The sequence below is a fragment of the Pogona vitticeps genome, chromosome 3 (genome assembly GCF_051106095.1).
Source record: "Pogona vitticeps strain Pit_001003342236 chromosome 3, PviZW2.1, whole genome shotgun sequence".
Taxonomy (NCBI): Eukaryota; Metazoa; Chordata; class Lepidosauria; order Squamata; family Agamidae; genus Pogona; species Pogona vitticeps.
The window spans coordinates 95,168,007-95,191,779 of record NC_135785.1 but is presented as its reverse complement, the minus strand read 5'-3'; the positions used below and the strand labels follow the sequence as shown (position 1 = coordinate 95,191,779).

General features: G+C 40.5%; 1 protein-coding gene and 1 non-coding gene across 6 annotated transcripts in view; both read right to left on the bottom strand.

The window, feature by feature from the left end:
- CTNNA3 (catenin alpha 3) overlaps window positions 1-23,773 on the bottom strand; it is a 1,002,073-nt gene that overhangs the window by 534,457 nt on the left and 443,843 nt on the right. The gene's annotated exons all lie outside the window — the stretch shown is intronic.
- On the bottom strand, window positions 8,325-8,428 carry LOC140706249 (U6 spliceosomal RNA). The gene has a single exon (XR_012085891.2). It is a non-coding gene; the product is annotated as a U6 spliceosomal RNA (small nuclear RNA).

The window sequence follows — 23,773 nt, the reverse complement described above, 5'->3', positions numbered from 1 at the left end:
ACATTCTGTACATGAGATATATTGCCAGAAGCATTCTCCCCATGTATTTCCATGTATAGCACTAATGCATAACACAGGTTGTTCAAGGACATTTGGGTGATTTTCTCAACCATGGCAGTCGTCAGTGCAAACACAGGATATCAACTCTGGATATTTTCTTTTTGTTGGTTTTATCACACCATCCTCCCAAAAAGGGATCCATAAAAGGACAGTATTTGGAGGCGGGGCTTTGTTGCGGTGCTGCCAGCAACTTCAGAGAGGAGCTCTCTGGAAAAAGCTGGAACCCTCCGGTCCGGGATCCCCCTTCTGAAATGGGGATCAAAGGAGAGTCTAGAAGAAGTCTCTCTGAAGCAGATGGTGAGCAGCAGAAGGAGAAGAAAGGGAGGCAGACCCGGACTTTTTTCTTCTGAAGAAATCACCGTGCACGGACTGGAGCGGGCGCCATTTTTTGGCACTGAGCCGCAAGGAACCCTTTACCGGGGGAGAGGAGAGCAATCAATATAAACTAAAAATATATAACAAGTAAGTAAGCCGAAGCCTCTGATTTATGAAACAGCCTCATTAAGCTGAAATAAGAATGAAAATATTTGGCTGAAAGAATAAATGCAGCGGCGGGTTTATCTTATCAGTCTGACTCAAAAGCGAAACTAAGCTTCTCCAAGTGAACTATTAAAACGCCAGGCTGATTCTAAAGCTGAGAGTCTGAGATGGAAAAATAAATCTTATGTTTCTGGAGAAGAATCCCAGACAGCAACACCGTCTGACTGGATTTAAGAGACTTCGGTGGATGCAGTGTGGCTGGGATACGTTACTCTTTGCCTTCTCTGGACTTTGTGAACTATAAATAATAGAATCTGGTGGTTTTCGGGAGAAGGAGCTGACGTGGCCGACTGGACTAAGGAGCATTAAGGGGTTAATGAAGATCACAAGACGAGCTCCAAGGACAATCTACTGGCCAGTTTGAGACTCTGTGACTGTTGTTTTGTTTGTGACCGCGTGTGAGTCTAATAATAGAAGCTTGCTGAACTCAGGAGAAGAAGAAATAACTGTGTCACGGTTCTAATTGATATTGTATTTGCTGGGCTAAAAGTTGATTTTTATACTACAATATTTGGACAAAGATTGGAGGGAGATCTAAGGGGAGGTTTATGATGAGGGGTTTGAATTGTTGATAAAATTGTGGAAACTGTGGAAGGATTTCTAGGGGGTGATTATTGTGGTATTTATACAAACCCCAAAGCCTGAGATGGACCCCAAAAATTCAAAAGAACAAATGGAGACTTGGTCTGTTCAATCCCAAAGTTCTGGAATAGTGGTGCAAGAAATAGAAAAGGAATGGCAGATTAATATACAAAGGCTAATATTATCAGGGTTCCAGCAAGTGAATGCAGGTCTTAGCAAAATAGAAGATTTGATGAAAGGGACGAAAGAGGGGACAGTAGATGCCAAACAAAACTTAAATGAAGTTGTACAGACTTTAGAATCGTCTGTATTAGACATGACACCAGGTAATATGAATGCAGTAGAGAGTTATCCAGTGACCCATGCAGCTTCCAAAATTAAAAAGCATTATGACAAAAATCTTAAGGAGGCAGAGATACTGAAACCAGACAATTTTATGGTGAAAATATGGGAAGTGAAAAAAATGGATATTCTGTCAGATGGGCTGAAAGACTGTTCAATTCAAAAAGAAACTGAACGATGGGATGTATTGTATAAATGGCAGCAGCTACCAGACAATGTTGGAATAACATAGAATAAAATTAAAATTAAATGATAAGATAAAAGCAGGAGGGTAATCAAACTGTGAAAAAGCAAAAAGTTGATATGTATTAGTAATATGAATTGATTGGATGATGTTATACTTTATGCTCTCCTATCCCCCAAAACCATTTTTCCTTTCCTATCCCCTCTTTCTTTTTGTACCCTCTATCCCTGTTCCTAAAAAAAAAAAAAAAAAAAAAAAGGACAGTATTTGCACAGCCAATGAAAATGTGTCCCAAGAAGCAGCCAAGGTGCATTGCATGAAGATACTTTTAGCATTTATTGTTTTGCCTTAATTTTTCTGAAGCACCAGAAGGTCTCACTTAAATGGAACATCAGACAAAGAATTTATCCATGCAGCATTGCACATTCCCAGCACCTGATTTAAACCAGACCCTCAGTGACTATACATGAAATAGCAGGATGGCAGCCCAACACCTGCTAGGAACATGAATCACTGACATGCTATTACATGGATAGATGAGGCTGTAGGAGGTATTACAGTGTCTTTGTTTACAAGACATGGAAAGGGAGCTATGCAGCAAATGGCTCCATTTTTATTTTAAGCAGGAGACTGTTTTTCAGGGCCTCACCTGTGAGACAGTCTAAGTTATAGATGCTTTTGTTGCTCTAAGGCAGGGGTATCTCATCTTGGGTAACCCAAGTACTCTTGGAGTGCAACTCCCAGAAGCTTTGACCACTAGCTTTGTTGGTTGGTTGGGAACCATTGCTCTGTGCTATTGATGCATCCCTACTCTTCATTCAGGTCTTTATTTTCAGGAAGAACAAGACTTCACATTGCAGCCATTTCTAACAAAGTCTTGCTGGATGTGCTACCATTGCAGAAAGCTTTTTAGTAAAGTATCCTTTGCAGGACAGAAGGGGAGAGAGGCAGGGGAAAAGTGCTTAATCCATTCCGCTGTTCATTGCTTTCTCCCTAAAACTTCTCCTACAGTTTCTTTTACACGTGCAGAGTTCCAAAGCCTGCAGGTTCCAGTTGTCTCTACTACCAAGACCAGGGTGTACAATCTCTAGAGGTCTAGGAGATAGTATACACTCTTCCCTGTGAACTGTAGTCTCTCCAACAAAGTCCTTTTCATTTTTAACTCACAATTGTATGATCCAACTAAGCCCTGTAGTGGCCATGTTTTTACACAAAAAATTGAGGGGGGGCAGGTCCCTAAAAAAAATAAGTGTTCCCAGAACTCTAGAACAGGGGTCCCCAACCACCGGGCCTTGGCAGGACTGGGCCGCAGAGACAGATCTCTCATCCTCCCCACGGCCACATGCATGGACACACGGGTGCCCCCCACACACCCCCACCCCACATGCACGTACAGATGTACTCCTACCCAGAGAGAGAGATGCAAACCCCACACACCCCTGCATGCATGCAAAGCAGGTTTATGGTGTCAAAAAGGTTGGAGACCACTGCTCTAGAGGATACGAGATATTTTTGAGCCTTTCTCCCATTTTAGGACGTATGTGGGATGTTGGAGATCCAGAGATGCTAGAACCCTGCATTTCCTCACCCCTGACCAAGACAAAAGCAAGGTAGGGATACAAGCAGGAGCTCAAAGAGAAAGCAGCTGGCAGGACAAACATTCAAGCAAATCAATTTAAACATAGCCAAAACAGAAAAACTACTAGCTAAGACTCAGAGCAGAAATTCAGCTGAAAGGCTAAATGTCTATGTGAATATAAATGTATTTGCTTGCCAAAGGAAGGGCAATAAACAAGGCGTTCTCCTGGACTCTTCTGGCAAAGAGCTTAGCATTTTCTTCAGTTTTCGAAACACCCCTCTCTTGAGTGAACACTGCAGAACAGAATGCTGCAATTTGCCTCTCATTTATATTATGCCTCAAGTAATTTATTATTTGACCTGGCATAAGAGGTTTTTCCCTGAAATATAATGAAGAGGTGTGGTATAGGAATATGGAAAGCCTGAGAGGGGTAAAGGAAAAGGAAGAAATTACCAACAACCAATGTAAAGACACACTGTGTTCTGGAAAGAGTACAGTGATTGCATTAGAAACAGCCACTAAATCACAGCAAGAGAAGGCCCATTTGAATCAATGAAACTTATAGACTCCCTAAATCCCCATTGATTCAATGGCCCTACTCTAGTTTGATTTACTATGCCAAGCAGCAGCATTTTGGCCATGTTATGTGCCACTAAATTGCTTCTAACTTATGAAGACGTTAAAAAGGTTTGCAGGGTATTTTGGATATTCCATGAGTGGTTTTCCAATGGCATTAACCACCCTCCCTGAGTTTCCATGGCTGAGCAGGATTTGAACACAGGTTTCCTTAGTCCTAGGTAACACTCGATCCACTATATCACTTTGCTTCACTATCATACCCTTGAGACATTGGGAATGTGGCAGATAAAATGTATCATGCTCACCATGACAATTCATATTATATTACTATGTTCTATGTACATTCTATATGAATTAGATCTGAATCTCATATAAAGTTTTATATTCATACTGTTTTATGATAAATAATTTTATGCAACAAATATCAAGATTCAACAATTCAGTATGATCTACCGGAGTGAATTGGAGATGAAACCCAAAATATGTGTGTACAAATCTTTCTCAGACCTAAGCTCACAGAATGGAGTTGGTCAAAGTTACACATGCCTTAATTTCAGCTCCCCACCTTTAAAATGGAAATATCAAATGCACCCTGTTTTCCCGAAAATTAGACCTAACATGAAAATAAGCCCTAGTATGATTTTTTCAAGATGCTTGTAATATAAGCCCTACTCCAAAAATAAGCCCTAGTCAAGTGAAACCCCGCTCTCCACCATTGTGCAGCATTCTGCAGCAACCAGAAGAAGATGACATGACTACAAAATAAACATTCCCTTAAATAAACCCTAATGTTTTTGGGAGCAAACATTAATATAAGAACCTGTCTTATTTTCGGAGAAACACGGTATGTCTGACAGAGTGAGAAGAAGAGCAAAGAGTTAATAATTCTTGCAAAGCATATTGCAAAATAAGACATCTAAAGAGTGGTCGAGCAGACCAGATGGGCGGGATACAAATCAAATCAAATAAATAAATAAATGTTCTAGAAACAAATACAGTGGTGCTTTGACTTACCAACTTAATCTGTATTGGAGCGGTGTTCGTAAGTCAAAATGTTCGTAAGTCAAAGCACCATTTCCTATAGGAATGCACTGAAAACCAATTAATCCATTCCAGTCGAAGAAAAAAATACAAAAAAACACACCAAAAACACTGCAAGTCACACGTTGGGACTGCAAAAAAACAAAAACAAAACAATCCAAAAATAAATATTGGAGCAAGCCCCACACTAGAACGGCAAAAAAAAACAAACAAACAAAAACAACAACACAGAAACATACCCCCCCAGCCCAAACCTACCCTCCAAAACCCACCCAGAACAACTTTTTTAAAAGAAAAAAAGCAGTATCTTACCGGTCCGAAGCCTCCCAGGGGTCCCCTGCTGCCCAGACCTACTGAAGATTCCCCGCCTCCATGAGAGACCTCCCGGGGGTCCCCTGCTGCCACTGACTGCTCCCTTCAGTCTACCCCTCGGGAAAGCCTGAAGGCAGCGATCGGCAGTAGACCCCCGGGAGGTCTGGAAGCCCTGGTAGGCCTCCAAAGGCCCCAGTGGCAGCAGCGCTGGAAGCCTGGGAGGCTGAGCCTCCCTTTCCCTAACCCGTTGGGGTGAAAGAGCTACAAAGAAGCAGCCTCTTCACAACCAACGTTTAGCGTTTTTTTTAAATTCCCCCTTTTTCCCCCTGCCCTTTTTTGTTCGTAGATCAAAGCTCCGGCCGCAAGTCAAAGCAACATTTTGCGGCTGGAACTGTTCGTAAATCAAATTGTTCGTAGAGCAGGGCATTTGTAAGTCAACGCACCACTGTATCACCACTGACAATTTCAGAGTATAGACTAAGCATTCAAGACTCTAAAAGCATTATTTCAAGTAAGATGCACTTCTTGAACCCTTTTAAATTTATTCAGATTTACAAGTTCATTTTGTTTTACCTTCTAAGAGGGAAAAAAATTAACAAATGCTGAAAATAATGTGTGTTTCAAAAGTGGGCTGTATTATGTTATCAGTGTAAGTAAATATAAGTACTTACAATTAAATGATTACAGTGTATAATTTATGATGCAGCAGTGTAAGTAAGCTGCAGAAAGATCATGCTGCATATTCATGACGACGGGCCTTATACAAATTCATTACAGAGAAAGGCAATACAGTAACTGAAGAAAACCCAGCAACTTTTCATCTCAGTTAAACTGCTGGGCAGTTTATCCTCTTTGACTTCACCTACCATTGATGCCTTGCCAGGCAAGTTGGTGAAGCCACCCCACCCGCAAACAAAAATTAATTTCACTCATCAGTTTTAAAAAACTGGTGAACAGCTAAATTAAGCTTCACAAAAGAAGAAAAATCGAAGCCGAGATTATGCCCTATGGTTGGAAAAAGATTTAAGAGATGAGCTCCTTAAAGGACCTTAGGCATCTGTCCCCAATCTTCTTAGTACAGAGAATTCCAACTGATTTCAATGAAGCTTCTCTAAAGTGTGTGCTTTTATGGCGGCCACCACTCTGCATGTGAGAAACTACTTGATCCTATATTGAATTTTCATTAGATAAAAGCATGTGTGTTTTCCCCTGGTTTTGGTTGCTGTTTATGCTGCCCTCAATTTGCATCAGAAAAGAGACTGTGCATGCCATTTCTGAAGAATTTTCCTCAGAGTCATTGTTGAGTATTTTTATGTCTGGTCACTGTGTATGCATGCATGCACACACATGCTCATGAACAATGTTGTTGTTTAGTCATTAAGTCATGTCTGACTCTTCGTGACCCCATTTTGTGGCTGCTGTCACCATCTGCAGTGATCATGGAACTCAACAAGGTAAAATCTGTCACTGCTTTCATATCTTCCCCTTCTATTTGCCAAGAGGTGATGGGTCCGTTGGCCATGATCTTACTTTTTTTGATGTTGAGCTTCAGACCATTTTTGGCACTCTTCTCTTTCACCCTCATTAAGAGGTTCTTTAATTCCTTCTCACTTTCTGCCATCAGAGTGGTATCATCTGCATATCTGAGGTTGTTGATATTTCTTCCGGCAATCTTAATTCCGGTTTGGGATACATCCAATCCTGTCTTTTGCATGATGTATTCTGCATATAAGTTAAATAAGCATGGAGACAATATACAGCCTTGTCGTACTCCTTTCACAATTTTGAACCAATCAGTTGTTCCATATCTGGTTCTAACTGTTGCTTTCTGTCCCACATATAGACGTCTTAGGAGAGAAATTTCTTTTCCCATTTCTTTAAGCACTTGGCATAGTTTGCTATGATCCACACAGTCAGAGGCTTTTGCGTAGTCAATGAAGCAGAAGTAGATATTTTTCTGGAACTCTCTGGCTTTCTCCATAATCCAGTGCATGTTAGCAATTTGGTCTCTAGTTCTTCTGCCCCTTCGAAATCCAGCTTGTAATTCTGGGAGTTCTCTATCCGTATACTGCTGAAACCTACCTTGTAGGATTTTGAACATAACCTTGCTAGCGTGTGAGCAAGGTTATGCTCAAAAGTTGGAGCATTTTTTGGCACTGTCATTCTTTGGGATTGGGATGTAGACTGATTTTTTCCAATCCTCTGGCCACTGTTGAGTTTTCCAAACTTCCTGGCATATTGAATGTAGCACCTTAACAGTGTCGTCTTTTAAGATTTTAAATAGTTCAACTGGAATGCCATCACCTCCACTGGCCTTGTTGTTAGACATGCTTTCTAAGGCCCACTTGACTTCGCTGTCCAGGATGTCTGGTTCAAGGTCAGGAGTCACACTATCTGGGTTGTCCGGGACATCCAGATCTTTCTGGTCTAATTCCTCTGTGTATTCTTGCCACCTCTTCCAGATGTCTTTTGCTTCTGTGAGTTCCCTATCATTTTTGTCCTTTATCATATCCATCTTTGCACAAAAGGTTCCTTTAATATCTCCAATTTTCTTGAACAAATCTCTGGTTTTTCCCTTTCTATTCTTTTCTCTATTTATTTGCACTGTTCATTTAGGAAGGCCCTCTTCTCTCTCCTTGCTATTCTTTGGAAGTCTGCATTCCATTTTCTATAACTTTCCCTATCTCCCTTGCATTTTCTTTCCCTTCTCTTCTCTGCTATTTGTAAGGCCTCATTGGACAACCATTTTGCTTTCTTGCATTTTCTTTTCTTTAGGGTGGTTTTTGTTGCTGCCTCCTGTACAATGTTACGAGCCTCCACCCATAGTTCTTCGGGCACTCTGTCCACCAAATCTAGTTCCTTAAATCTGTTCTTCCCCTCCACTGTACAGTATATTCATGCACAATACCTGTATATAACTTTAAATTCCTTCTTTCAATAATACAGATGGTTTAAGCATAGGAAAAGTTTCTACATGTATTATTTATTTATTTTATTTTATTTAACTTATATGCCGCCAACTCTACCCAAAGGTCTCTGGGCGGCTTACAACAATTAAAATACAATAAAAAGATAAAACAATTTAAATACATTAAAAATATATCCAAAAAGATGGAACACTTCACGAATTTGCATGTCATCCTTGTGCCGGGGCCATGCTAATTTTCTCTGTATTGTTTATTTATGTTATGAAATATGCAGAAACACTTAACTAGGGGTGGGGTTTGGAAAAGAGGAAGAGAGATATCAATAACCTGACTTCCTTTTCCTTTTCCCTTGTAAGGAAAATGATGTTATCCTTGAAATTATCACATTTCTGCAACCATGGCATGGAAATGGTCTCCGTTTCAGTCATGGCATCACTACACAGCAATGAGATAAATTCTCCCTAAAACCCAGGAGAGGCACTTCCAACCATGGAAAGTCAGTGAGGGCAAAGTGAAGCCTTCTATGTGTTGAACTGCAGCACACATCAGCCTTACTCAATAAATGAAGAATGTTGGGATTTACAAACAACATCTGGAGAGCCAGGTTTTGCACAGTCCTGTTATAGATAATACTAGATGGACCAATGGTCTGACTTGTAAAAAAAAAAAAAACAGTTTTCTGACATCCTGTGTTAATGAAGACAGTGATCATATTCACCCATTGACAAAGCTGTCAATCCAGGCTTAATAAACTATGATGTGCAGAACTAGCTTGTGGCCCTGTAATTTCCACAATTCTTTCTTCTCCATGCCAACATGGAAACAAGCCAGGAAGCCACCATTATGCATAGCTTCCCATTCTGTCCTAACTGGAAGCTATAGTAAATTGCTTAGAAACAACCAAGAATCAGAAGGTGGCTTTAATTGAAATATACTCGCAAGTCCTACCTTGTTAGAAAACAATTAAACAAATTACCTGGTTTGGAGATAAAGACGAGTTGTGTTTTTTACAGCTTCCTGGTTGGTTTGCCCACTCACATGACACAAGCTATGACTGGGTTGGTTTATTAAGTCAGGTCTGATAGCTTACTTTGATGTGCGAACACAGCCATTATAGATCTGAGCACTTTCTCCTACCACCAAAGCTTATGGTCAAAGTTTAAATCTCATTATTTGGGCACAAAAATGGAGGGGGTTTTCCCTATCCTCTTCCTCACTCATTCCCTTCTCTTCAACCAGAGCTTAGATAAGTTTTTGGATTATATTGCCCAGAATCCCCTCGCCGCTGGCCATTAACTTGAAAAACAATGCTGCTCACAATGAAGATGCAATGTTAATATAAGCTAGTGTGCTATCTCTTAGGATCTGACAGATCCAAAATGTGGAACCAATATAATTATTTAAATATAATACATAAACACTGTAGAGAGAATGGCTATGTATGGCCAGCAGTTTGTGTATGTGTACCTTCAACATCTGGAAAATAATGAAACTACTGTACTTGCAAAAATCTCCTATTACTCATCTCACTGTTTTGGAAATAACAGCATACCCTCTGGGTGAGAATATTTGTGCAACATACAAACTGAAACTGAAACCGCTATTGAGCAGGATCAGTAAATTTATGGGAGGACTATGGACACTCTGGAAGCAATTAGTGAAGACCTGGAATGATGGCAGAGGCATGTGGAAACTGTTTAAAATGTCTGCACATCTTTATCTGTTTTCTCAGGGCTAGTCAATTATTTACAGCTGCTACTAAGATCAGAGCTTTGTAATATCATCAAAAGTATCACTTTGGGGGGGGGCATTTGTTAGAACTCAGCGGCAATAATTAAATGTTGCACATTGAGCCAGCTCCAGGAGGTTCTCAGTGAAGTGCCCTCTGCTGGATGCCCTTCCTTTGTTAGTAGGCTGTGATGAGCTGCCTGTGGTGACATTGATGTGTGGCTTGAGCACAGCATAGCAGTAAGATCTGCCAAGGTGTTGCGATCCTGCTGTCTGCATGAAAGTGCTGTGCAGTGACCCCCGAGGATGCCAGCTGATTATAGACTGGGAGCAGGCACACTTATGATCCATTAGATATTCTGCTTATGTTTACTATAAACCAAATTACCATGTGAAGAGGTTTGCATGTGACTCCGTCCTTCTGCCTTCTCATGACATTTCACGGACCATAATACTCCCAGGAATCTGATGAATCTCAGTGGCTTCTTTGAGGTTCTCCTAGCAATATTGTGGGTGGTTTTAGTGAAGTTCCAGCCAATATCTGGAAAAGCGAAATTGCTTAGGCAATTGATTGAGTCACATCTGGACATCCTCTCCAGGCCAGACAAGTCAGGCATGACCTTTGTTTTCTTCAGGGCAATGTATTTGAAAGAGCAACAGCTGGAAATGTCCTGCTAATCCTTTTCCCTTCAGATGTTTTACCCGAGCAGAATTATCTGATTGGCCTATTAAGAACCAAATGATACATTAAAGACAGACTGTCATTAGAAATTACAATCGGTTCATATCTCACAAATGTGATCCAGGCAGACCTTTGTGACTGAGCAATCTTTCTTCCAAATGAATCCTGTACTCACCTCCCGTTGAACTATCACAAAGCAAAGCCAATTTGCAAACTACCAGAGCTGAAGAAAACTCCAGCTTTGACAATCAGATGTTTTCAGCACTTAAGGAATTCCAGTTTTAATGATAATGTAGCACTAATATATCGTTTGGCCCAAAGTTAACTCTAGATGAAATTCACTGGCAATTGTACCCAAAGCTTTTGCAAAGTCCTGCAGTAATTTTTCTTTGTTAAGACATTTTTTCCCTCCACTACAATATCAAAGTATCTAGCCTCTGTCATAAACAATGCTTCTTCCATGACACTCTAGGACTTAACATAAATTGCATTATGATTGCTATCACTGATTTCCTATTTCTCACTCCTTTCTTGGATTTGGGAGGAAAAAGGAGGGCAAGATATGTCCATACATTGTATAATCTGTATGCTTAACATAACACTTTTTATTTATGTGCATGTAAAAAAGGTTATGCATTTTAGAAATGCATTCTTATTACTGGATTTTATCAAGTTTTATTTAAAGCATATTGTACATGTTTATTGCAATGCCAGAAGCTATTCTATAGACCAGAGCAACCACATGCTTTTACATTATATTAAATAAACTTCTGAAAACTGAAGTTTTTCTAATACAGTTCTTCTCATTATTTTCCTTCCTACATAACTCTGTCACCAGCATAACATTTGCTTCAGGTCTTAACCCTGCCTTGCTTCTATCACCCATAAAATAATTTCAATATACTTTAGGGAGGAAATATGTGTCTTTATAAAATTTACCAGGCCCATCATAGGTGCAGACCTGGTTATTTCCTCAGAGGGTCACAGGAGGTTCTGAGTGCACTTACAGGTTATGTTCTTGTAGTAAGGAAAGGATAAAAGAGCACAATATTGTATAGTTTATGAAATCCCTAACAAACTGTTACAATGGAAAATGTATTAAAAATTTCAAGGATGCTGAATCCATACTGGAGAAAAGAAAGCCAAATAAATACTGCTACAAAGGAGCCTCAAGGTCCATGGGAAAGGAAACTGGATGGATGACAAATAACTTGTTGCTGGCAAAATTATATGAAAAAGAAGGGGAAAGAAAACAATACATATTGAATAATCTCTCTGGTTACAGTTGAACACAGAGCTATGCGTCTTCAAGTGCTTTTAATTTCAGTGGGAAGCTCTGGATTACCACCTCCATTTTTTCCAAGGATTATTATTTCAAGGATTATTTACTGTACATCCAAACTGAGACGGCATTATTTTTAACTTATTTAGATATCTTTTTTAGCAAAAAATGGTGGGACGTGGTGGCGCTGAGGGTTAAGCAGAAGCCTCTGTGCTGCAAGGTCAGAAGATCTGCAGTCGGAAGATCAAATCCACGCGATGGAGTGAGCTCCCGTCACTTGTCCCAGCTCCCACCAACCTAGCAGTTCGAAAGCATGCAAATGCAAGTAGATACAGTTGTGCCTCACTTAACGATTGCCTCGCTTAACGATTGCCTCACTTAATGAGGAAATTGCTGTACAATTAGGTTTTTGCGATCGCTTTTGCAATCGCAAAACAATGGTTTAAATGGGTTGTTTTTTTGTTTAATGATGATCAGTTCCCTGCTTTGGGAACTGATTTTCGCTTTACGACGATCAGCAAACAGCTGATTGTTGGGTTTCAAAATGGCCAGCAGCTGAAGAAAATGGACCCTGCTATTTTCTAGGACGGATTCTTCGCTTTACAGGCACCGAAAATGGCCACCATATGAAGGATCTTCGCTGGACAAGCAGGTATTCAGCCCATTGGAATGCACTGAACGGTTTTCAATGTGTTTCAATGGGTTTTTTATTTTGTTTGACAATGTTTTCGCTCTACAGTGATTTCGCTGGAACGAATTAACATCATCAAGCGAGGCACCACTGTAAATAGGTACCACAACGGTGGGAAGGCTACAGTCAAGTCGTGCTGGCCACATGACCACAGAAGAGTGTCTTTGGACAAACGCTAGCTCTATGGGTTGGAAACAGAGATAAGCACTACCCCCTAGAGTCGGACACAACTGGACAAATTGTCAAGGGGAACCTTTACCTTTTACCATACAGTATTTATGTATCTGTTTTAGCAAAAAAAAAAATAACAAAATAAAAACACTAGGACATGCCCTGAGTACAAATATCTTTTTTTCCACAGGTATCAATCTATTTAAGCGACCCCTTCATCCATTTCTATAGCAAGCAGATCGTTATTGAACAGCAAATGGGGTTCCTTTCAACAGTCAGCAAAAAGCTAAATGATTAACAAGCCCCGCATACTCCTCTATATATCTGTCTCATACTTACGCTATTCTGACACAATTCACTTTAGGAAATTGTAAGCAATAAGACTCCTCTGAAACTGCAATGATTTCAGAGAAAGAGAGAAAGGTGCATGCATGCACACATGCATGCACGCAGGCACACAAAGAAAACATACCCCTTAAACTGACAGATATATTAGAAAAGCTTTAAAAGTGATTAGACTAGATTTAATCTCTACAACTGAATGCAGAGTATCTTAAATATGTTTTGCTCTTAGCAGAAGGAGAAAAAATACCTAGTTCTCTTGAAACTGTCGTTCTGCAAGCAGGCAAAGACCTGCCTTAGTCATTTACTATGGATCAGTGGTTCTTAACGTGGGCGATAATGCCCCCCAGGGGGCGATTTCATTTTTCAGGGGGGCGGTAGAACGAAAAGGGGCGGTGTGGGGGCGCTGGAGCAGAAGGGGGCGGTAGGGGGGCGCTGGAGCAAGCCAAACCTGTGAAGATGGCTGCAGCCTTTTTACAACGTGCATGAATATATATTTTCCTCCAGTTTTAATTTAGTTTCAGACTTTTTGTCTTGAAATTTTTAGTTCCTGCATTTGTTTTTATGTCCTTTTTATATTTCTTTTTGCGTCTCAAAATTTACTTGCAACTAAATCATTAAATGTTACTTTTGGGGGGGGGGCGTTTCATTTTCTTGGAATTTAATTTTGTTTTCAGGGGTCATTGGATTTAAGTGTCTTAAACAAACAAACAAACAAACAAACAAATAAATAAAGATATCATCACCGCGGGGAGGGGGGTGATGATAACTTCCTCAATGGCTCAAGGGGGCGTTTCTTTCAAAAAGGTTAAGAACCACTGCTATGGATGGTTGTGTCTCACTGTTTTAAATATGATTTTGGTATTGTTTTTCTTTCTACCATCTTTTAGAGTGGTATTTGTTTGATACTTTCTAGTATCTGTATAGTTACTGTTTTTAGCTTTGTGGTTCAATGATATAAGCCACATTTTTAAGAAGAAAGGTTGGATAAAAAGTATTTTAAATAAAAAATAAAGTAGAACACTCTTTAGCTTTTTACTGTACAATCTTCTACTGTATATCTCTGCACTAAAGCTAGTCCCATCAAATTCAGTGGGGCATTGGGTTTCTAAATAAACATAGAATTGCAGCCTCAATCTATAAGTTTTAATTAAAACAAAAACAAACATCTAGCCCTTCTGGAAGGAGTGGATAACATGGTCCACTAGAAAATGTTTGTATCCCCCACTCCCAAGTCATAATGACAATGGCATAAAACCCAGTGATCAAAAATCCCCATTTCTGCTTCTGGTTGGCTTTAGGAGCTCCAGATTTTTCAAGTTTATTAATGTTTATTTTATTTTACTACATTTACACCACACCTTTCCACTAAAAGATAGCTCTTGAGGTGACTTACACAATTTTCAAAGGAAAAAAGAGGGAGGGCTTAGATAAAACCACATTTAGCTTTTTAAAGAAAAAAAAATAGAAGGACCGGCTTAATAAGGTCACTTAAGGAACAAAACAGGTGGGCAATGCGTGCAACCATTTTGCTCCGGAAACCATGCAAGCAAACAAAAACAAACGAATCAGGAATTAGGTATTGTTTCCCATTTTGGTTGACCTAGAAAATTGTGGTGCATGGTTTCAAAAGAAGTGGTAATAAGGGATGGCACAAAGTTAGCAAAATAGTATAACCCTGTTAACTATCACAGTTTGGAGAAAACAGAAAACTTTCATTCACTGAGCATTTCTCTGCTTGTTTGCTGTGTGTGCAGTTGTGAAAATAGCAGGAGGACATAAAGTGGGAATTACCAGACTTACTTAGCTGATTTGTGTAAGCTATAGTCAGTCTCTAACTACCCAGTGCCTGAATCCTGTTACTTAGTTCCACCTGTGAAAGACAAATACAGTGGTGCCTCGCAAGACGATGTTAATTCGTTCCGCAAAAATCGCTGTCTTGCAAAAACATCGTCTTGTGAAACACGGTTCCCCATTGGAATGCATTGAAATCTATTTAATGTGTTCCAAAAAACGTATTGCGAAGCATCGGTCTAAAAAGTCTTGCGAAACATGGTTCCCCATTGGAACTCATTGAAATCTATTTAATGCATTCCAATGGGGGGGAAACTGTCTTGCGAAACATCGGCATAAAAAAAACAAACCAAAAAACCGTCTTGTGAAGCATAGACCCAAACATCGTCTTGCAGAAATCATCCATAGGAAAAACCGTCTTGCGAAGTACAACAGTGATCGCAAAAAACCATCGTCTTGAGGATTAATCGTCCGGTGAGGCAATCATCTTGCGAGGCACCACTGTATAATAATTTGAAGCCCCTTCCTGTGGCCAGTTAACTAGTTGTGGCTCAGAGTTTGTGACTTGATCAAAGCCAATAGGCACATACCGTATTTTTCCATGTACAAAACGTCCCCACATACAAGACACCCCCCACTTTTCTAACCCAAAATTTCTTTCTTCACAAAAAGTGGAGGGGGAAAGTACTTTCTTTGCATGTATAAGACAACCCTCAATTTTTAATCTAAATATTTTAGACGAAAGTATTATCTTATACACAGAAAAATACGGTACATGCCCAAACATCTAAGCAGCAATTTGTTAATTACCCACAGGAGCAGATGCAACTTATTTACCTCCCACTGATGTCACTAAGCAAGGACTTCAACCAATGACTCTTAGAGAGAAGTGACAAAAATGGTGGTTCCTAATGTTCTGAGTGCTATTACTCTCCTATATTGACAAGCTTGAGAAAATTCCAACCATGTGCGAGCAGAGCCTGAGCACACTGTAAATTCAGGTGGCTGCTCGAAATAATGTCCATCTTTTCTGTACAGAAAAGGGCACTCTCCCACACAAGCACTTAAGCCATCTTGTAAAATAAAGAACCCTCCTTTCTGGGTCTCTTTTTAAAATAACAAAAGAAATGCCAATGAAAGGAAGTGAAAGTGGATGGGAATAGAGTTCAAATATCTTTTGAGGGTGAGGGGGAAAACCTCTCAAACTCAAAGGCGATGAAAAGAGAAGCAAATGGAAGAAAAATATATTCTGAGGAGTAGTTATGAGGACAAATATTTCTGAAGCTCTAAAGAGAGCTGCCATTCAGGCAGCAATCAAACTAAGGAAAAAATTGTACATCTCCTCTAGAGGAACCCAGTAACATAGGGTTTCTCAACTCAAGGGCAGGGGATGGAAGGTTTTCTAAAATTTACATATTTCCAAAACATGTTCTACATGCAAGCACAGCATAAAATGGCACACTTGTTACTCCATATGAAATAAAACAAGTTTTGCTGGTAAGTATGACCTCAGTATAAAACAAGCTGGCTAGTACTTCACATGACATAATAAAATGTTCATTGTGAGCTTATTCCTTTTGTTGGCAGGGACAAGGCAGGGAAATGCAAAGAGGGGGAGACAAAGAATAGCAGCAAGGGAAAGCATGATAGGAACTTGCATTCTCATTTTTAACCAGAAAATCCTTTTATGTTCTTATGAGGAATCAGTAGAGCCAAGGCTAAATAAAATTCTCTGACAGCTAATTAACTAACCAAGGCTGCCTATACAATTAAGTTCCTGCATCCCCTCCCCGCCCCCAAAAATAGACTATCACAATTAGACTATCTAGCCACTTTCAGTAGCTGGGCTGACTGAAAATTGTTTGATTGATTTCAGGCACAGATATACAATACAGAAAAAAAATTAATTATAGGAAATAAAGAAATATTTTTATCTTTTCTTCACCCGCCCTGCCCCCCCATCGCACAGATTCAAATTGAAGCTCAGGAAAGGGAGGGAGGCTGGTGCTGAGCTTCGCAGTGCAACTGTAATCATTATGAATAGACCATCTTGATTCCAAGACCTAGAATGAATGAATATAATTATATGTCGCTTAACGATATTCATTTTTGTCTCTTTCACTTGCAAATCTTCTCAACAGCCATGATTTTGATTTCCTTGAGAAGCTACCAAATACTGCAGGAGAACAGTTCATACCCATCTGTGGAACTCGGCAGCACATGATTTCACGGCTCAGATCAGAACATCTCATATGAGTAAGCACTTCAATATCTCCAGATTGATGTGCACTGCCTTAGTATATTTTACTACCAATATACAGGCTCACAGAGAAAATTGCAATGTATGTTTTAATGTTTTGAACGAGCAAGCAGAATTAAATCCAGAGTGTACCCTAATTGGATACACCTGCTTGCCTCCTCACATTTCGTAGCAAATGTTTCAGAACTGTGGCCTTGATCCCAACGAATGCACATGGAACAAGGTGGGGGATAAAGTTTAGGCAACCAGATACTCAAATGTACACTTGATAACACATTTCGTTGCATAATGAATAATGTGAATGGCTTCATCCACCAACACGGGCAGCAGACCGGGATATGACAGCAAGAGAGTACATGTGGAAACTGAAACCACAGGGGTGATCTCAACCAAGTAGAGGTTTCCCAAGGAAGAGCTGCTTTGCCTTTCTCATACAGGATTATCTTATAGAAAGCAAATTTAAAATTGCTCCATCATGTCATTCTAGCATTGTATACAGGCACACAGTGAATCAGCAGCAGAGCACATGTTTTTTGGAAGAAGGTCCAAAATGCAAGTTCCTTGATTAAAAGACTTAGCAGGTTACGGGATATAAACCTCTGCCTGACCTTAGAGAGCTGCCACCTACCTGAAAAAGCATTACTGAACTAGGGCTTGGAAATCTCAGTTATGATCCAAAATGCTGCAGCATGTTCACTAATAACTTCGTTGTCTAGGGATCTCTATCTGGGCACCATTCAAGCTGCTGGTTATTACATATTTGCTGTTGTTTTAGTTGTTAAGTCATGTCTGACTCTTCATGACTCCATGGACCAGAGCACGCCAGGCCTTCCTGTCTTCCACTGCCTCCCAGAGTTTGGTCAAATTCATGTTGGTAGCTACAATGACAATGTCCATCCATCTTGTCCTTCGTCGTCCCCTTCTCCTCTTGCCCTCACACTTTCCCAACATCAGGGTCTTTTCCAGGGAGTCTTCTCATCAGATGGCCAAAAATATTGGAGCCTCAGCTTCAGGATCTCTCCTTCCAGTGAGCACTCTGGGTTGATTTCCTTTAGAATTGATAGGTTTGTTCTCCTTGCAGTTCAGGGGACTCTCAAGAGCCTCCTCCAGCACCACAATTCAAAAGCATCAATTCTTCGGTGGTCAGCCTTCTTTATGGTCCAAATCTCACTTCCATACATCACTACTGGAAAAGCGATAGCGTTAACGATGAGGACCTTTGTCAGCAAGATGAGGTCTCTGCTTATTAAGATGCTGTTTAGGTTTGTCATCGCTTTCCTCCCAAGAGGCAGGCATCTTTTAATTCATGGCTGCTGTCACCATCTGCAGTGATCATGAAACCCAAGAAAGTAAAATCTGTCACTGCCTCCATATCTTCCCCTTCTATTTGCCAAGAGGTGATGGGTCCGGTGGCCATGATCTTAGTTTTTTTTTTATGTTGAGCTTCAGACCATTTTTGGCGCTCTCCTCTTTCACCCAAATTGAAAGGTTCTTTAATTCCTCCTCACTTTCTGCCATCAGAGTGGTATCATCTGCATATCTGAGATTGTTGATTTACCCCCCCGGCAATCTTAACTCCAGTTTGGGATTCATCCAGTCCTGCCTTTCGCATGATGTATTCTGCATATAAGTTACAGTGGACCCTCGACTTACAAGGTCCCTACTTACAGAAATTTCGAGGTATGAAAAGCTCCAGCTGCAAAATTTTAGTTCAGCTTGTGGTGGGCTTCGGCCTACGAAAGGCAAGGGGAAAGGGCGGGAAATTCAAAGCCGCCCTCGCTGCCCTCTTGTCTCCTGTCCTCGGTGTCCTCTCCCTCAGATGGAGGGAACCAGGGACAGGAGACAAGAGGGCAGCGGGGGCAGCTTTCGAAGCCCCACAATCAGTTGTTCCATATCCAGTTCTAACTGTTGCTTCCTATCCCACATATACATTTTTCAGGAGATAGATAAGCTGGTAAGGCACTCCCATTTCTTTAAGGACTAGCCATAGTTTGTTGTGCTCCATACAGTCAAAGGCTTTTGCGTAGTCATTGAAGCACAAGTACGTAGATGTTTTTCTGGAGCTCTCTGGCTTTCTCCATAATCCAGCACATGTTAGCAATTTGGTCTCTAGTTCCTCTGCCCCTTCGAAATCCAGCTTGTACTTCTGGGAGTTCTCGATCCATTTACTGCTGAAGCCTACCTTGTAGGATTTTGAGCATAACCTTGCTAGCATGTAAAATGAGTGCAATTTTATGGTAGTTGGAGCATTCTTTGGCATTTGGTCTCTAGTTCCTCTGCCCCTTCGAAATCCAGCTTGTACTTCTGGGAGTTCTCGATCCATTTACTGCTGAAGCCTACTTTGTAGGATTTTGAGCATAACCTTGCTAGCATGTAAAATGAGTGCAATTTTATGGTAGTTGGAGCATTCTTTGCCCTTCTTTGGGACTGGGTTGTAGACTGATCTTTTCCAAGCCTCTGGCTACTGGTGAGTTTTCCAAACTTACTGGCATATTGAATGTAGCACCTTAACAGCATCATCTTTTAATATTTTAAATAGTTCCACTGTAATGCCATCACCTCCACTGGCCTTGTTGTTAGCCATGCTTTCTAAGGCCCACTTGACTTCACTCTCCAGGATGTCTGGCTCAAGGTCAGCAACCACACTGAGTTGTCCGGGACACCCAGATCTTTCTAGTCTAATTCCTCTGTGTATTCTTGCCATCTCTTCTTGATGTCTTCTGCTTCTGTGAGGTCCCTACCATTTTTTGTCCTTTATCGTGTCCATCTTTGCACAAAAGGTTCCTTTAATATCTCCAATTTTCTTGTACAAATCTCTGTTTTTCCCTTTCTATTATTTCCCTCTATTTCTTGCACTGCCCATTTAAGAAGGCCCTCTTCTCTCTCCTTGCTATTCTTTGGAAGTCTGCATTCCATTTTCTGTAACTTTCCCTATCTCCCTTGCATTTTGTTTCCTTTCTCTTCTCTGCTATTTCTAAGGCCTAGTTGAACAGCTACTTTGCTTTCTTCCATTTCCTTTTCTTTGGGATGGTTTTTATTGCTGCCTTCTGTACAAGACTCAATCCATAGTTCTTCAGGCACTCTGTCCACCAAATCTAGTTCCTTAAATCTGTTCTTCACTTCCACTGTGTATTCATAATGGATTTGGTTTAGATTATGCCTGACTAGCCCAGTGGTTTTTCCTACTTTCTTCAGTTTAAGCTTGAGTTTTGCTATAAGAAGCTGATGATCAGAGCCACAATCAGCTACAGGTCTTGTTTTTGCTAACTGTATATAGCTTCTCCATCTTTGACTGCAGAGAACATAATCAATCTGATTTCAGTATTGCCCATATGGTGATTTCCATGTGTAGAGTCGCCTCTTGTGTTGTTGGAAAAGAGTGTTTGTGGTGACCAGCTTGTTTTCTTGACAAAACTCCATTAGCCTTTGCCCTGCTTTGTTTTGAACTCCAAGGCCAAACTTACCTGTTGTTCCTTTTATCTCTTGACTCCCTATTTTAGCATTCCAGTCCCCTATAATGAGAATAACATCTTTCTTTGGTGTAAGTGCTAGAAGGTGTTGTAAGTCTTCAAAGAAGTGGTCAAGTTCAGCCTCTTCAGCATCAGTGGTTGGTGGATAAACATGGATTACTCTGATGTTGAAAGGTTTGCCTTGGATTCGTATTGAAATCATTCTATCATTTTTGAGATTGTATCCCAGTACAGCTTTCCCCACTCTTTTGTTGACTACTCCATTTCTTCAATGGGATTCTTGCCCACAGAAGTAGATATGATAATTGTCTGAATTGAATTCGCCCATTTCCGTCCATTTTTGTTCACTGATGTCCAGGATGTCAATGTTTATTCATACTGTACCATCTCCTGCTTGACCACATCCAGCTTACCAAGGTTCATAGATCTTACATTCCACGTTTCTATGCAGTATTTTTCTTTGCAGCTTCAGGCTTTCCTTTCACTTCCAGGCACGTCCACAACTGAGCGTCCTTTTGGCTTTGACCCAACCACTCCTTAGCTCTGGAGCTACCTGTACTTGTCCTCCGCTCTTCCTCAGTAGCATGTTGGATGCCTTCCGACCTGAGGGGCTCATCTTCCAGTGTCATATCTTTTAGCCTTTTGTTTCTGTCCATGGAGTTTTCTTGGCAAAGATACTGAAGTGGCATTGCGATTTCCTACTCCAGGTGGATCGAGTTTAGTCAGAACTCTCTACTATGACCTATCCGTCTTGGGTGTCCCTGCATGGCATAGCCCATCGCTTCTCTGAATTACTCAAGCCCCTTTGCCACGACAAGGCAGCAATCCATGAAGAGGGTTATTACCTATACTTATGAGTTAAGTCTTGGCTTCCTGAAGGATTACAGTCTCTCACATGAGCTTGCTTGGGCTCTCAGATCTTTAGGAAGGCACTTCTCTTTGTTTTGCTCCTTTCAAAGATATGCTTGGTGATGACACAAAATATGACCTTCTCAGTTGCTGCCTCCAAGCTAGAAAAAAAAAGTTTTCCAAGGAAATTTACTGTTGTCCTTCTGCCAGCCAGAAAACACCTTTTTGTCCAGGTAGGAATTGGTTGGCACTTTTAAAAAAGGGTTTTAATGGGTGGGTACTTATATGCTTTTAAATCATTTCCTTTCATCTGTGCTTAAATACTGCAGTTGAATATCATAATTTGTTTAAAACTGTATGTCCTGTTGTGTTTTTATGTTTTTAAGCATCATGTAAGCCACCTTGAGTCCCAGTTTTGGAAGCAGGTGGAATACAAACCAATCAGTCAATCTGTATGCAAAACGTCTGAGCTAATATAAGGTAAAATGCTGGCATGTGTTCTTTTATATGGGATCACAGTGGAAAGATGCAACCCTTTACTGCAGGGAGAGACAGGCAGGGAGAGAGAAAGAAAGAAAGAAGGAAGCTAGAGGATGGGGCTCTGCTGATTTCCACATATGCCTCACTTAAATGCAACCTTTTAGGTGTCAATGTATTATTTTAAATTCAACTGAAGGAAATCAGAGATAATAGCAAAAATTGTGTCCTTTCTTCTTGGACTTTCTACCTCATTGCAAAGGAAAACAGAATACCTACATGAAAAAAACAGTAATCAATTTAAATATGAATAACTGACTAATGAATCTTTCTTTGGAACTCCGTAGGTAATGCAGGTAGCAAACTGCTACCGACAGGAGAAAATATGTAGCGGTGATAATAATTAATCAAAAAATCCCTTACTTAAAATTTTCATACCATCTCTAAGGAATTAGCAGATAGAATTTTCAACGTTTTCATGAACAGTACCACCTAGTTCAACTAAATCACAAATATATTCAGAGTGTCTTAGATATCTGCATATTTTTTTCAACTACGCAAGAGTGCATTTTTTAAAAGCTCTCTCTTTTTGTATATTGAAATTGAACATATCTGGACAGGATCTATTAATGGTAGCTTATTTAGAACACTAACATTAATGTTAGATAGTTTAGAACATGGACCAAGAACTCCCAGAAGACCAAGCTGGATTCCGAAGGGGCAGAGGAACTAGAGACCAAATTGCTAACATGTGCTGGATTATGGAGAAAGCCAGAGAGCTCCAGAAAAACATCTACTTGTGCTTCAATGACTATGCAAAAGCCTTTGACTGTGTGGAGCACAACAAACTACGGCAAGTCCTTAAAGAAATGGGAGTGCCTGACCACCTTATCTATCTCCTGAGAAATCTATATGTGGGACAGGAAGCAACAGTTAGAACTGGATATGGAACAACTGATTGGTTCAAAATTGGGAAAGGAGTACAACAAGGCTGTATATTGTCTCCCTGTTTATTTAACTTATATGCCGAATACATCATGTGAAAGGCAGGACTGGATGAATCCCAAGCCAGAATTAAGATTGCTGGAAGAAATATCAACAATCTCAGATATGCAGATGATACCACTTTGATGGCAGAAAGTGAGGAGGAATTTAGAATAGATTAGGAATCCTTCAGTCTCGAGAGACTATGGCAGAGTGCTCTGTATGGAGGACTTGGAACAGCGTCTAGTGTGGCTGAGAAGGCCAATTCGAGAGTGACAATCCCTTCCACACTGAAGACAAATACAATCTGTACCCTGTCCAGCTCCCTGATTTTTCTACTTTCATGACTGCCTCTTTGCCTCGGCCTGCTGGACAAGGGTATCTTCAAATTGGGAGAGGCCCTCCCAATTTAGGAGGAATTGAAGAACATCTTAATGAGGATGAAAAAGGAGAGCACCAAAAATGGTCTGAAGCTCAACATCAAAAAAACTAAGATCATGGCCAACGGACCCATCACCTCTTGGCAAATAGATGGGGAAGATATGGAAGCAGTGACAGATTTTACCTTCTTGAGTTCCATGATCACTACAGATGGTGACAGCACCCACAAAATTAAAAGACACCTGCTTCTTGGGAGGAAAGTGATGACAAATCTAGACAGCATCTTAAAAAGGAGAGACATCACCTTGCTGACAAAGGTCCGCATGTCAAAGATATGTTTTTTTCCCAGTAGTGATGTATGGAAGTGAGATCTGGACCATAAAGAAGGCTGACCACCGAAGAATTGATGCTTTTGAATTGTGGTGCTGGAGAAGACTCTTGAGAGTCTTCTGGACTGTAAAGAGAACAAACCTATCCATTCTGAAGGAAATCAACCCTGAGTGCTCACTGGAAGGA